Source organism: Balaenoptera physalus (genome assembly GCF_965194825.1).
Source record: "Balaenoptera physalus genome assembly, chromosome: 1".
NCBI classification, from domain to species: domain Eukaryota; kingdom Metazoa; phylum Chordata; class Mammalia; order Artiodactyla; family Balaenopteridae; genus Balaenoptera; species Balaenoptera physalus.
The window spans coordinates 125,262,339-125,279,112 of NC_138882.1; the positions used below are offsets into that span (position 1 = coordinate 125,262,339).

Below are 16,774 nucleotides of genomic sequence, written 5' to 3' on the forward strand. Positions count from 1 at the left end.
AGCAAAGCAAATGATGGTTGTGATTCAGAGAAATAGAAATATGAGGCCATCCTCTATAAATCCTTTTATCCCACACATCCTCATCTGACACCACCTATGGTAGAAATAGCCTTCATGGGATGTTTTGTACCTCTTCCTACTTCTACAGAGGAATGCATCCTAATAATTTCAAGCTTCATTTATGAAAATGACAGATCTAATTGCTCTCCAATTGACTATGTGATTTGTGATGTCCTGGCATACTCCAGGGCAGGAGTCTCCTAAAATCATAAGGATACTGTTGTATGAAATTGAGGTAGGTAGCCAGCCTTAAGCAATATACAACAAATAGCCTGCCTCTGAAGAGAGGGAACTCACAGGTGTACTGTATTCTTCCCTCAGCACTCCCCAGGATTATGAGTCTACCCTCCACTAAAAGATTACACAGTATCATAAATTAGAAACTCACCACAGAGTAATAAAGGATAACACATTTACACAATGCTGGAATTCACACTATAATTAAATCCATTATGTCTTATTTTGAAATTAATCATTTACCTTATGAATCTATGTAGGCTCCATACTCTTCAGAACTAGTTGTGAGGTTTAGAGTAAGTGGTCTGTGACCTAGAAGGAAGACAAACAAATTCACGGTTCAAATTCAGCATGAAAAGAATATCAATAGGATTGAAGAGGATCCACACGTGTGTTAAATACTGTTTTGAGTCGGATTCAAATTATAAAGACATTTACCAGTTTGGAGGTTCAGAGAAGATAGAATTTAGATAACACGGAATATCGGTGTTTTTGCCCCTGTGCTTTAAATATCTGTTTAGACAAAAAAGTTAAAGAGTCTAAAATGATTCCTGGAACTGAACAGTGTAACTGAACCCAGGAGACAGGAGCAGCCTGCCACCCACCTGGGGAAACAGGTTAATAAAAAGATCAATTGCACTCTTATCTTGTTAGTCATTAGACAGCCCATTGATAGCACCTGCTTACTTTAAATGTAAAAGTACAGGCCAGCCATTGAAAAGCTGCCACATCACTTCGGAACCCCCTTTCTTTCTGCTCTAGTGATAGGAGGGAGAAGGCCAAACTCTGACCCTTAGAAGCTAAGCATCTGTTCCTCTGTTTAACGCAGATGTGTTGGCAAATCAGAAAGCAAGTCTTTTCCCAGGGGAAGGGATAGTGCGTGGTTTCTTCTTCGACAAATATACCAGAATATGAGGAGTTTGTAAAGTTAATACTATTGTGAACTCAAGAAACATTTTTAATGTAAAAAATAAAATGGCTCAGAGGATTTTCTTTCTTCTTCTTTCTTGAGGTAATTATATCTCTCAGATCTGAACTGGCTATATATTTAAAATACACAGATTATACAAATTTTTATTTGCTTTAATGGTCTGGGAGAACCACTGCCTGTTTTTCAGTTGTCAATATTCTTTTCCAAAAGCATAAGGAAAGGTGTACCTGTTTTACTTTAGTATCAGTTGCCAATGATTAATGGTTCAAAAGAAACATTATACATTTCCTAAAGCAAAATAAGCACCTGCTTACCATGGCAGACAGGGAAGAAACTTTTTTTTTTTTCCAGTTGGTAATAGGATCTTTTTCCCCAGCAGTTATTGCCTATTTCTCTTAGCTTCTGCAAACTCCAGCTATAAATGGGCCTCCCAACTTTTTTTATTACCCCCGATACTACACTTAGCTAGGCATCAGATGTGTGATGGGAGAAATCCAGACCATCTAACCTTTGTAATGCTTAAGGGTTTGTCTTGCCAATTTTTTAAATTCCTGGTTAGCTAATAGACGTGAGATTAACATAGAAATGGTGGATGTTTGATTTTGTGAAATTTTGTGAAAGAGGGATATTTTCATCTGTAATAAAAAAACTCATTTTCGTAGGATGAATTAACATTGGCTAACAAACTATACCATCTTAAGAGGACAAAGGTAGTTGAGTAATTGTTAATATTTGTAGTAATGAACATAGCTATTGAACTAATAGCCAGATCTCTACTTTTCTGATAGACATTTATATTTGAAAATGCAGGGTTTGAGGAATTTTCAATATTTTCTTGAGAGTTCAGGCACATGGTAAAAGTTTCAATGAACATCAAATATGACAATTTAGATGGTATAGAAATACAAATGAGTTCCTATATGTGTCTTTTACAAACAGAACATACACATTAACTTTGTGAATAAACCTACTGAGGTCAGCGTTAACCAAGTGTAGTCAAATGTACAAAAGAAGTTATTTTTGCTAAAGTTCGAGAATGCCTTATCAGAATGCGACTTGACAGTCACCTTTGAATACTACTTTTCTTACTGTTGAATAAAAATTCCTCTCCTCTTCGAAGAGAGTTACTCTTAGAGTAATATCTTCAAATTTTGAAGTCAGTTTCTCTGGTAAAAATTCCAAGTTCAAAATAATAGCATCTAAATAAACAAGTCAGATGTCTGAGTAACTCATTCCTTATGCAGTGGTGGTATTGTCACCAGCAAAGCTCACTGGGGTCCCCGGGAAAAATATGATGGGATCTTCTTGATAAGGTCTAACCTCTTCTTTGGGCTTAGTCTAGTTTCACTTGCCTGTAGGGGTCCTTGCACAGAGGCCTTGCACCTAACACGTCGGATTAGAGTTCCCAGAGCAGAACTGCAGCGTGCAGCTCCGTGAGCCTCCCGCAGAAGCGCCAAGCACAGCACTGTAACTCAAGATGGCGGCGGCAGGCCGTGCGCAGAGACGCTGCGCCTGGCACGCCGTCTGGAGCCAGAGCAACACAGCTCCGCCTGCCCCGCCCGTCCTGCCAGAGCTCCGCCCCCTCCCCAGGACAGACCCCTATACAGCAGCCCCGCCCACAGCCTGTCAGAAAGACTGTGTATCTAGAGCGGCAAGTTCGCGCCTCTCCGTTTTTTGATCAAAGATAAAGCTTTCTTTGCTTCCAAACCGGACTCAGTCTTGGTCTATAGGCAGGAGCGACACCAGGCCAGGAGGACTCTCGTTGGCCCTGACTGGAGAGGGTGGGTAACAACAGTATCAGTATTAAAAAATGAAAGGTCAGGACTTTAAAAATCAATTAAGAAAGTATTATTTAAACTGTAGTTTAGGGTAAAAACCTATAAGATTAAAGAAAAATTAAGTTCCAAGTAATATAAAAGCAACATTTTAATCCTCAAGAAGCAAACGAAGTAAAATTCTGACCATATACTGAGAAAAGATAATTCAATATGAAAAAAAAAAGCTCAAGAATAAAAAGAAGACAGTTTAGAGAAAAAGTGCATCCACTGACGTCTCATCTAAAGACAAGGTGAAGGGAATGAATTTAAGTAAAATGGACGAAAATTCCACAATCGTCTTAGATTGTCTTTTACATCTAGAAAAGAAAAATTTATTTTGAAAAGTTTGGAGGAAACTGCACCGACTTAATATTTTTGTCATTTAAAGATGTTCATCTCTTTGCCCTGATTGGTGTCCTCATGCCTGGACTCTGATGGTAAATTCCTAACTGAGCCTTCTGTTTTAGAAGCAAGTGTAATTGATAAGGAAAGATTAGCAATTCTGTTTACTGTCCTGCATTATATAGGCTGACGAAGCTTTTGAAATCACAGCTAATATTGCCATTTCCCTAATTAAAATGACAACAATTGAACTCTTTGAATTCTGAGTGGAATGGAGCTTTCATGGAGGTAAGTCTGGCCTCTTAATCGAAGCTGCATATTCCAGGATGGGGACATTAGTCAGGAGGCAATCAATGGGGAAGGGCAGATGATGTTTGAGAAGAGGAGTGAATTAACCAGAAATCCAATTTAAGTAGATGAAGTGTGTGTACCATAGATCAGAGCAAGGACAGAAAATGGATTTATTCAATAATTAATCCAAGAAATACTTTTAGCAATATTTAACATTTAATAGTACTCTTTTAATAATACTATATTAATAATATAATATGTTAATACTATAATAATGTTTAATAATAATAGTACTACATTTAATAGTAAATAGTCATTTTTCATACTATTAGGTACTGAGGATCCAGAGGTGAACTAGTTGGTCAAGGTCTCCACTTTCATGGACAGAAGACAGACATACAACATCACACAATTGAGAGAAAGAGAGAGGGAGGAAGAGAAACCTGTGTTGTGAACATGTCTAATTCTACAAAAATGCTTCTAGTTATATTAGGCTGAGTCTAAAGCTGTGAAGATTGGATAGTAGGCTATTACTGCAGTCCAGACAAGAAAGAGATTAATGAGAACCTAGACTAGATGGGAGCAGCGGGAATTAAAAGGAAGAAAAAGATGCAAGAGGTATTTCAGAGATGATCAGTAGGAATTGGCAACTACTAAGATGTGCAGTAAAGGAGAGGGAAGAGACATAGATGAATTAGAAAGTTGGAGCCTCACTGAAGAAACTGGGATGCTATTAACAGAAATACAGATGTCAAAGGAGCGAACGGGTTTGATGGGGTAATGATGAGTTCGGGTGTGGTACATTGTGTTTGATGTGTCAAAAAGTCTCACGGAGATGAGAGTAAGTAGCTGGAAATGTAACATTAAAAATTAGGGGAGAGGGCTTCCCTGGTGGTGCAGTGGTTGAGAATCTGCCTGCCAACTCGAACCCTGCAGGGGACACGGGTTCGAGCCCTGGTCTGGGAAGATCCCACATGCCGCGGAGCAACTAGGCCCGTGAGCCACAATTACTGAGCCTGCGCGTCTGGAGCCTGTGCTGCGCAACAAGAGAGGCCGCGATAGTGAGAGGCCCGCGCACCACGATGAAGAGTGGCCCCCGCTCGCTGCAACTAGAGAAAGCCCTCTGACAGAAACGAAGACCCAACACAGCCAAAAATAAATAAATAAATTAATTAATTAAAAAAAAATTAGGGGAGATACTAGAGCTAGGGATTTGGGTGTCCTTCCAATGGATGAGATAATTAAAGCTGTGGGATTGTCTATAATCATCAAAGGTAAGGGAGGAGGCGAGTCTCCATAGAAGTGGGCATCTAGGGAAGTGACATAATTAGGGGAAGTGTAGCTAGAGTTAAAGCATAGTAGGAATAATATCAAACAGTTAAATACTGATGACTTTGTGATCAACACTGTTCTAAGCACTTTGCAGCGGGTAACTTACTTCATTTTCACAACCCCTAGGAAGTAGATTTTGTTATTAACCCTACTTCATAAATTAAGGAATGGAATTAGAGAGAGGTTGGTAAGGCCACACAGCTCATAGGTGGTAAAGATTCAAATCTAGAGAGCTTAGTCTCAGAGCCCCTTTCCTTAAACAAACACTGTCCTGTAGCACCTCTCAGGTAGAATGAGTGATTTTGAAAAGAGGGTTGCTCTTATTAAAATAGAAACCCTACAGATTAAATTTAAGTGGTTAGGTTAGCAAAGAGGACATCTACAGTCATAGGGCCAAACTTGAGAATGATAGCAACATGCACGAAATACAGGTGAAAGGGGGTTTTGGTACTAGACAAATGACTACACGCAAAATAATGTTGTTACACTATTGACAAGTGATTGGAAGGAAAGTTACAGGATTCAGTGGGAGTCTACAGCAAGGGGTCCTAACCTATTTTATGCGAGGTACGGGGGGCTGCTCTCAGGGAAGTCTACCTTGAGAAAGGGACATTTAAACTGAGACCTAAATCTGGGGTAGGAGTTAGCAGCACAAAGAAGGAAAAGGAAGGCATTCCAAATTCAAGGGCGCTTCAGCAGGAGGAACTTACAGGATTCCAGGAGTAAAGAAATTCAGGGCAAAGATAAGAAAAAAAAGGCCTTAAAGATTTTGAACTTTATCCTAAGAGTAATGGGAAGATATTGAAAGGTATTAAGCAGGAGAGAGATAAATTAAGGCACAGAGAGTTTGAGTAAACTGCCCAATATCACAGCTACTAGTTGACTGAGCCAAAAAGAAATCCAGCTCATCCCAGTTCCAAGGTTCTTCCTCTCTCAAAACTATATCACTGTCCAGACTGGGCGGCAAAATGTTTATCAACCAGCTCTCCGGGGAAAATTGATGATTTGCAGCATTTTCTGATGTCAGTGGTATAAATACCATTGCCGATTTCCAACTACTAATAGGAAGTTATGGAAGCAGAGTTGGGGAGGAATGCTCCATATCACACCATTATATGGTATTTCTACACATTCAGAGACAATAGACCAAAATATCCTCAAGAACCCAAAAAAGAATACAATGTACTAAAATAATTAGGAAGTGATGAGTTCTGTGCATTTATTACCTTTGTTTTTAATATAATGTATTTAATTCAAAATTTATACGATTAATTATTAATAGTGGCTTTCTGGGGGAAACAAACAGCTTGCCAAATTCCTGAAAATTTAATAATAAGATCTCCTGACCAGGTACAAGCTGGCGCCAGCACACCACAGTTACCACCTCGAAGAGCCATTTCTTGGTATGTTTTTTTATTTTCCTGCTTTTGTTTTGGGAGATGATTCCCGGCATCTTAGATAAAAGCTCACTCATGTCTTTGCACTTATCTCATTGTGTGGATCATTGTACGTATCCAGTGAAAATAATTTTTTTTTTTTTTTTTTTTCCCGAACAGGCCAAGAGTAGAGGGAGAGTTTAGCTCCTGGGAGGCAGGGCTGTGCAATATCCTTCAAGGGGACACCTGGTGACAAATAGCAAACATTTCTGGCTGACCCCTCACCTTTGCTTCCAAATAGGAGAGCAAGTTTCTGATTTCAAATACAAATTTATAACTGTTAAACTGAAGCTAAACTTACAGTCTCTGTATTTATTACCATTCAGTCCTGTTATTGTCGTGCAGTCCCCTCTTTAGGAAAACCATTGGACCCTAAACTAAAATGTTGAGAAACGTGTAGATGAAAATAGCTTAAGCTCTCAGACTTTGGCAGTGTTACTTGAGTTGCTCTGGCCTCAGAAGGGACAATCATAATATTTTTCTGACTGTCTTCTCTTGATTTATAATTTGAATCTCCATAAATGATAATAGAGAGGGCAATTATCAAAGAGATGGAAAGGGCAATTATCATTAAATTGAAAACACATCACACATTCAACAGGATGAATGACGGAGCTAAAAACAGATTTTGTGGATCTTGCAACTGTTCCAAAAGAACTTAATGGAAGCGACCTCATCTCTCCCCACCTCCTCCAATTAACCAGATGACTTTGGGTATATTTTCCTTTTTTTTCCTTGGATGTTAACACAAGGCCTGTTAATCTAATCTGCCTGAATACTGACACTACTTATGGTATGTAAATTTATGAGACTAAACCAGTTGCTGTTTGCCTAGTGTGAAAAAAAGCTTTCCTTTTTTTTGTAAAAACAGTCGAGAAAAATTAGTTCTCTTGTTTGTACATTTGTGATTCCAGGAGACTTCAGATACCCGTCTCATCTGTTCTTAACCCTTGCAATGAATTTTTTAAAGTAAGGCAACATGGTATTTTCATTCATGAGGTTAAATAATAAACTGGACATTGAAATTCCCATAAAGGGCTTTGGTTTGGTTGGATAAATTGAACAAATTATGATCCAATCTATAGGCATTAGTTATCACTCCTACAAATATGGAAGTAACAGGTAAATGTTTATGATCCTTTCAAGGACAATTCTTACCATTTGGATTTACTATTTTAAGGAGTGAAATTATAGACATTCTTTGGAAGGGATAAGATGTGAAAGGAGAAAAAAAATTACTTTTATCAGCACATCTGCATAATAAAAATAACTGTGACATGAATGCCAATATCTGTCTATATGAAGCTTTATATAATCTGATCAAATCATATTCTGATAGGAAACACAAAGGGTTTCCCCCTTTTATATTAAGTGGGGTCCACAGAGCAGATAAGCTCTGGCATGTTTATCTTTGTAATATATGGATCATGAAGAAACTAAATATGGAGTGATGGAAATGATCTGAAGAATTTAATTTATATTTATTTCAACTGGCTTTTGCTTTCCCCATGCTGGTTCTTGACAGAGCCAATCACCTGCCATTGGTTAATGCTAAATCAGATTAGGTTTGTTTACTTGAGAACAAAGAACCATGAGATGATCCCAGCACAAGTGGCTATACTCTTAGTAACAGAGTTCAGACATTATGGTAATGGACAAAAAAGTAAGGAAACACAGTTCAAAAGAAAGAAGGAAACAACACTAATATTTACTAAACACCTATTATTTGTCAGCTACATTAAATACATGTAACTTTAATGTTGCCACTGTCTGACATCAAACCTGTTAGTGAGTCTGGTATTCATATGTCCTCCCCAGCCCAAAGACAAATCAATTTAATTTTACTATGCTATACTCTGTGACTTCCACAAATACATTCTCCTTCACGCTGGAGCCCCGAGCTGTGTCTGCCATGTGCCCATTCTGGTGCTTTGTTGCTTGGAGAACAGAATATATGCTGTACTGTCTAGCTGCCAGCAATATACATTAGCGCTGAATATTTTCCTTTTAAAGACATATGATTCTCTATTGCATCATTCTTTTCTCTAGCTTTCATCTTTCACATGTCCTGGAGCAGTCTTTCAATGTAAGAAATATTTGACAACTCCAAAACAAGAAAACAGACAAAATTTCTGTCCAATTTACCCAGTATGAATTTATATATGTGTGTGTAGTATATGTGTGTGTACCTATAAATTGCCCACCTTGAATTGATTACACATACAAATATCTGTTTTGAGGAAGTAAATTCTTATGTTTATCATAATTCATCTTGGTCAATAAATTTATTTTGAAATACTAAGAGCTCTATAAAACAAGGTGAAATGTTTTTTTCTTTAAAATTCCCCAAAGTTCTGATTGCTCTGAATTTGTTGAACTTTCAGCAATCATCATCTGTTGATTAAGTAATTTACTTTTGGATATCCTCAAGGAGGGGGTTGGAGCTGGGGGAATTCCTCTTGAATTCTAGGAAGTTATTCTTTGGACATGATGTTTACTTCCTTTGATGTCACAATTTCTCTTGATAAATGTAAACATTTATTTTTAACATGGTTGTTAAAACTTATTCAATATTCTGTTTCAATTCCTGTGCCAAATACTGGTGGAGTAGAAAGGTCAATTTATGAATCAATATGCTCACAGTTTGAATGTTGAGTTGTTAGTAGAAAGTGAACTTAATATTATTTTAATATTTTTAACGTGCTTGAAACGTAAGAAGTGTTTTTGAAAAATAAAAATCGCAAAGCTACCCACTCTAATATAAAGTATAGCAAAATTCATGTCAATAAAGTTTCTGTATCATTAATATTTTGGGGGATTGGTACCTTATTATCAATTATACCTGGTCTTTTTGTTGAAACCCTTTGTCAGCTATATATAATTTTCACAGACATCCCATGAGGTATGCCTTGTTGTCTGATTTTACAACTCAGAGAAGTTAAGAAACTTTTCATGTCAGGCAGCAAGCAAACAGCAGAGTGGGGAGTTAGAGCCACAGCTTGCAGTTTCTAAGGCCTGAGGATGGAAAAATGCAGTTTTCTAATTGTGCCAATTGTGGACAGCTATTCTAGAGGCAAAGTTGTCCTTGTTTGTGTATTTTGTACTTCCTAGGACAGTTTTAGTTAAAAACTGCTACAGATAAAAGATGATATTGATCTTAATTTTAAAAAATAAATCAGAATGTCAAACTCTGCTCATAATCCTTCCCCAGCCCCAAGTGAACTCCCGTTTTTCACAACCAAACATCTTAAATGTTTGTTTCCTCCAGTTCTATATCCACTAGGTGTTCATTCACTTTTCACTCAACAAATATTTATGGTACTTTCATTATATACCAGACATTTTTCTAGGCCCTGAAAAAACATAAGTCCCTATGGTTGTGAAGTTTATACTTGGATGGGAGAGAGAGAAAATAAGCACATACACGCAAACATAATTACAAGTAAGGTCAAATAATGATATACGCAATGAAGAAAAATAAAATGGGATAAGGACTTAGAAAATAATAATAACTAACTTTTATTGAAAACAGTGTCAGACACTGGTCTAAGCACACTACATGGATTAATTCATTTAATACTCACAAAACTCTAATTCATTTAATTCTCACAATTAATTGGTAGATATTGTATTTGTGGTGGATTGGAGATGGCAGCAAATTATTAACTATTCCCCGAATTGAGAGGTGGACTTGAAGTCCTCTCCCTTTGAATCTGAGCTGGCCTTAGTGACTTGCTTGATGAATAGAATGAGGCAGAATAGACAATAGCCTGGGTCTGAGCCTAGCTTTTAAGTTGACTGGCAACTTCTGCCTTGTTCTCTCAGAGCCCTGCTCTGCCATGTAAGAAGTCAGACTAAGGCTTCCATGCTGTGACAAAGCCCAAGCCGCAAGGAGAGGTCAGGTGTCAATTGAGACCCATGAGAGCTCCCAGCCTGCGATCAGCATGGGAATGAAACATGTTGAATGGCCAGCCCCTGAATCTTTCAAATGACTCCAGTTGCTATCTGACTGCACCAGGATGACAATCCGCAAGTGAGAACCACCTAATGGAGCCTGGTCCATCCACGGAAAAGTGAGATATAATAATAAATAGTTGTTTTGAACTACCGAGTTTTGGGGTGCTTTGTTATGCAGCAATGAATAATTGGAACAATTATAATCTTTCTTTTATAGAAGAGTAACCAAGGGAAAGACGTGTTAAGCAATTTTCTGGCCAAATAGTAGAATCTGAATTCAAACCCAGGCAGACTGACCCCCAAGCACCATTTAAAATTCTGCCCTTCACAGCCCTACCCTTAGACTGAGATCTGCATTCCCAGGGTACCCCTGATGAAATTTGGTAGTTGCCTATTAGTTGACATTTCATTTTCTCCATTGAACCACAGTGGTTAAAACTCAGGGCATACTGCCATTGGGATATGATTGCCCAGCTGGTGTGCTTGTGCAAAGGAATCTTGTGGTGTCCTTTGCCCCAGAAGTATTATGTTGTCTATGACCTTTTGTGGATTGGAATCTTAGGAAAATATAAGGAGGATATGGAGAAGATTGACCTCGTGCTAATCTATAATCCTTTCATTGTGCTGTAAAATTATGAGAATTATTCAAGTAAAAATAAGAAATTGCATGGTATTTTGATTAAAGAAAAGGAGCATGAGGTAATTTGGTTAAATTAAAGGGCAAATAATGGTCACCAAATCAAATTTCTTGGCGTACAAATATGTCACATCCCTTGTCTAATACACAGAACTGATATTTGGATGGGAAAGGAATAAGCGGATGTCTGTAGCATGATAGCATTAACCAGCTAGTCGTTCCTTCCTCAGCAAGGAAGGACAGATAAAAGTACAATGTGCCAAGCAAGTCCACAGTACAAGTTTCCAAAGACGTTTTTCCTTAGGGTATTTACAGTTTAGTTTAGCTGTTTCCATTCTGAAGACTTTGTATACACAACAATAGAACAGCTCTTAATAGCTCAAAGGAAAGAACTTTATAGATGTTGCTGCAAATTTCCGCCCCCCCCAAGTGTTCCAGGGGAAACTCCTGGTACTCTTGAAACTTTCCTGTCAGACTATGACACAATCCAGTGCCTTTTCCAAGCAGGAAATATGATGTTCCAAAGACAACTTGACTTCCTGTTTGAAAATGGGGGTGGGAGGGTGAGGTAAGGAGACAAAACAGTCACGGTCTAAGTATACTTGATTCATAGACCCACTCACAAATACAAACAAGTTAATTTTGTTAAGAACACATGCTAACATTTCACTTAAGACAAAATCCCAATCATTTATTCTCCTCTGGAGTACTTCTTATGCATCCTTGAGTTTTTAGAAGTTCAAGTGCTGCATAAAAAATCAACATAATTACAGAAAGCAGTCCTCAAACAAGAATATCCTGTTTTGTTTCCTGCATACTCACTGGGGTGGCTCATCTGAATCCTTGACAACATCCAACTCCAAGAAGAAAACATCAAGACTGCTTGCTGATCTTGGTTTTTACATACAGCTCGTCAGCAGTAGGGCTGCTGTAAGCCAGTGTGTAAGCCGACAATCACCCTATTGTTTACTTTCCCGTCAGAAAAGCAAGGCTGCTCTTCTTCACCGTGTATGGTCTCTATAATCCTAACAGTCATGTTCATTCAGTAGTAAGCCCAAATATATGTTTCCCAGAGGAGTTTCAAATACATGAGCTAGATTAGCATCTCTGTGGCTTTATGCAATCTGTGACAGATTCAACAGTAATAAACATCTTCGAGTGCGGTCAGTATTAAATTATTTGCTGAAGACCAATTTTGTTCCTGAGGTAGAAAAAAAATTAGCAATAACTTTTGGATAGTAAATACACTGGCTGAGGGAACAATACAACAGTCCTGAACCTCTTGCCCTCTCGGCATTTCATTCTGTATTAAGGGAGGAAAAAAGCCCAATTGTGTGCTGATGAATTAGAAAACTTCATGGACATTCAAGAAATACACATGCCACTACAAATTAACCATTAGCACGGCAAGGTATTCATCCTTTCTGTCAGATTCTGTGGGAAGTATGCCTTATTAGCACTGAAACCCGAAGAAGTAATATATCAGTCCACATTCACTTATCCTAAAAAAACAAAACAAAACAAAAGAACGGGCAATCTCAGTTCTGGTAAAATAGTGTTTTTCTTCCCATCCCTATTTCATTCCTAAAATTGAAAATCACCAAATGAAATCCCATTTCTTCTCAGCTTCCACTTTGCCTCTGTGTTTACCATGGGATGCGGTTTTGCATTTTAAATCAGTTCCATCATAACCCTTAAAGTGATCACAAGGCTGCTAATTCTTGGTCTCCAGTTTCCAGCCCTCCCCGACTTTGCAACTTTGAATTTGAATAGGACCAGAAGACTCTCTGGGGGCCACATTTGTGGCCCTTGAGAAGCAGCCTCTCTACTGCTTTCAGCTGGTTTCCTGGCATGTTTCATGGGGATTTGTGGTGAGTGGCAGCTCTGGAATCACTTTTCATTCTGTCAGGTTGTGGTTAGGCTTAGTGGGGTTTCTTTGTTATACTGGCCACTACTAGTCAATTCCCTTGAAAATATCTGGTTTTCTCTTTTTCCCTTAAAGAAAAAAAAAAAAAAAAAAGGCAGCTCCAGCCTCCCTACCTTTTCCCCAAAACAGAAACACATAACAAACACGATATTGAGAAGGGGGAGAGGACCAGATTGTTCTCAACATCCCAATTTAATTTTGATGTCAGACTATAAAAGATCTTGGGAGGGCCCAACTTCCCGTACCTGTTCTGCGGGGAATGCTGTTTTATTAAAGAATCAGGGACAAATTTTACTACCGCTTTTTCATGTTAAAACAAAATAAAATCAACCAAACATATAAAATGTGGACTTTTGGAGCACAGTGTTTCTTTTCCTTTCCGAATAAACCTGGGAAATAAGCAGTAAGTACCAAAACTAGTAAAACAAATCAAACAAATGCTTAGAAGCGGGTTAAGATGGGGTTCTCCACAGACACAGTGGGGTTGGCACTTTCAGCACATATCCTCTTAAGCCAGGGCTGAACTGCTTTATATTTCATGAATTAGTTCGGGGGGAAAAAAAAAAGAGAACAACATAAGGGGGCCAATGTCTTATATTGCCAAGTTACGCTATTAAAAAAAAAAATCCCAACTAACATTGAAATCTGACATCATGTTAACATCAGTAGGGGGTAGGAGGAAGGAGGAAAGCCATAATCTTAGAATACAAGACAGGCTTTTCAAGAATGAAGAACTGGCTACTTGTACACCGACACGCCACAAAGGCCTTCAGAAACAGTCAGTTCCTGAAACAGGCCAAACCCCTTCCCACCGTACTGCCTTCACACCAATCGTTCCTCTGATTGGAAGTCTATTCCCTGGGACACTGGCAGAGCTCTCCACTCAGATCCAACCACGAGGCGCAGGGTTTCTCTAACCACAGGGTTGAAAGCCCCTTTCCTAGACCCCATGCCGGCAAACCCTCTCTTTTCCCACTTGCATTCCTCTCCATTCCCATTCCTCTCCAATTCCTTACTGGGCTGTAATTTCTGTCCAGTACTCCTTACTACCTGACTATATATATATATATATATATATTTTTTTTTTTTTAAAGTTTATTTATTTATTCATTTATTTAATTTTTGGCTGCATTGGGTCTTCACTGCTGCACGTGGGCTTTCTCTAGTTGCAGTGAGCGGGGGCTACTCTTTGTTGTGGGGCACAGGCTTCTCATTGTAGTGGCTTCTCTTGTTGCAGAGCACAGGCTCTAGGCGCGCAGGCTTCAGCAGTTGTGGCACATGGGCTTCAGTAGTTGTGGCTCACGGGCTCTAGAGCGCAGGCTCAGTAGTTGTGGTGCACGGGCTTAGTTACTCCACGGCATGTGGGATCTTCCCGGATCAGGGCTTGAACCCATGTCCCCTGCATTGGCAGGCGGAGTCTCAACCACTGCGCCACCAGGGAAGCCCTACCTGACTATATATTATTTGTTTGCTTGTTATTTATCTCCCCCATTAAAATATAAAATCTATGAAGTCATGGGTTTCATATCCTTTGTTCACTTCTTTTTCTCCACTAACCCAAACATTGCCTGGTACATGTGAGGTACTCAATACAGGTTTGCTCCATTTGTATTTGTGTGTAATCGCATAGTCCTTATTTTTCTCATTTTATTGTGGACAAGGAAAAAAGTTCACAGTGCCTGCGCTGTTTGGTATATGGAAACCATTGTTTTAAGAAAGAGACTGAAGAATCCCTCAGGCATAGATCAGGGCACAACCGAAGGAAGAAGACATTTGGTGCAGGCATTCTTTACTGCGTCCGATTTTGAATAGCAGGAGTGAGAGTTCCGATTCTTAGGACTGACAACAAACTGATAACAGGCGGAGGTCTGGCCAGACTACGTACTGACTTAAGAATAAGGAATATTTCTAATAACACAGACTTTAGGCTGCATTTGTACCCTCTTCCTCCCTCCTAAAATTACTGTGTTATGTAGATTAGGTATGGCTCCTTAGTACCTCTTAAATTGTGCATGCATTTTTTTTTAAAACAACAAGAGAATGTTTACCTACTCTAAGAGTGCAAATACCTATTGGATTAAAAAAAAAAAAAGAAAGTAAAGAAGCAGCAGCCTTCAGGTGAAAGCACAATTAACTATAATCTCTCACAATTATTCACTGCGAAGTAGTGGAACTGAGAAGTTAGGTTCGCAGATAGATCTTACAGCTGGTTTTGAAATGCATTATGGATAGTTCACAAATATAGATAGTAGGTTTCAAAAGTGTATGTTCCAAATTTTTGTGCCATTTGTGGTCCTGGGTTGGTGGTTCAGATTTTTTTCTGAAAAATATCTCTTACTTAGAGGCATGTGGTGCTCATTTTGGCACAGATTTTTTTCCTCTTAAAAAGTAGAGAATGAGCCCAAATGTATCTAATGCAAGTTTGCACAGACTTTTCTTTTTTGTTTTTTAATTTGGGTCTGATATCTGCTCTAGCTGCAACACTTCTGAGTAGGAGTAACAGGTAGTAATAAGACGGTATTCAAATAAGTGAGATCTGGCAATTGGTGAAGAAAATGACAGTTTAGAGTACTTGTGTGTGTTTGTGTGATGTACATATATGGTAGGGTCCATGTATATTGGTTATTATAATGATGAAGAGATTAATGGAAACTGTAAAAATGTAGATCATTTTTGTAGATCATCTACAAAAATGTAGATCAAATGTTCCCTTCATTTTCTCTTTCTGTCTTTCTCTCTCCCTCTGTCTTTCTTTTATGCTATAGAATGGAATGGAGCTGGGGGAATCTAGAAAGCCTCTGCTGATTAATCCATCATACTTTGACAACTGAATTCCCAGAAACAGAGTATTAGACTTTCACACAAAGTGACGTTTTGACTGGAATCTTTCAAGTCCAAGCCTGTGAGGCTTGGAGAGGAGAACCACCCCACGGTGGGTCCTCAATTAATGGTAGCTTCTAGCGTAGTTTCTATTTATTGCCGCCATTAAGAAACCAAGGATTTCAATTTCTGACCAGCCAGTTCTACCATCTCAATACTATCTCAACTGCTATGTCAGAGAATGTTTCATAAGAAATAAAGACTGACAGCCGTCGTGCAGACTTTTACACTGAAGGGGAAGAATAAAAATGTTAAGTGGTTTTAAAAAAATCAGGGAAGTGAGATTTTGGGGCCATCACCCAGCCGATAAACTTGTCTTATTTTAGATTGTACATCATAAAGATTAAAAATAAAACCCAAGCTTAACTACATTGATATTTGAAATAAAAACATTCACTTTTCAAAACGGTCCCAGCACAGTGATAGAGGCAGTTATTTTTGGTAAAAGTGGATTGTGGACAGAGTAGCTGGCGAAAATGCTCGTAAGTATTCATGTTAGGACAAAAACCTTCCTGGCACTGAGAAATCTCAATTGGTTTTTCAGCTGCACTGTGGTTTATTGTGTGCTTTAAATCAGCTCTAAGACTACACTACATACCATTGTGTCTGTTAGAAAATCATTATGGTGCAATTAAAAGCAATGTTGTTTCACAGACAAACATGGAATTTTCCTCCGTGTCTGATGGCTGCACACTTCCTTTGTGCCTCTTGTGATTTGTACACTTGTGATGGTCAAGAGATACAGCTGTCGGGAAAACACTCAACAGATGGCAGTTGCGAGGTGATGCTTCATCCTTTTTTGGATGCTCTCTGACACCCGAGCGCGGGACTTCCTTAAATGCTGGTGTGCAACTGACTCTTTTGAAGCAACATGGGTCTGGAATGTTCAGTGACAAAATTCATCTTGCCCCCAGAATGAAGAGAAAT

General features: G+C 38.7%; 2 long non-coding RNA genes across 3 annotated transcripts in view; both read right to left on the bottom strand.

Annotated features, from left to right (window-relative positions):
• The window catches only part of LOC309641586, a 1,028,702-nt gene that overhangs the window by 94,028 nt on the left and 917,900 nt on the right, over window positions 1-16,774 (bottom strand). The window lies entirely within an intron of this gene.
• LOC309641511 overlaps window positions 1-16,774 on the bottom strand; it is a 74,288-nt gene that overhangs the window by 45,549 nt on the left and 11,965 nt on the right. The window contains exon 2 of one of the 2 annotated variants that reach the window (XR_014252652.1): window positions 541-609. This is a non-coding gene — a long non-coding RNA (uncharacterized lncRNA). Of the gene's footprint in view, window positions 1-540; window positions 15,635-16,774 lie in introns of those variants that run through there. The other variant, XR_014252653.1, reaches the window with a different exon arrangement.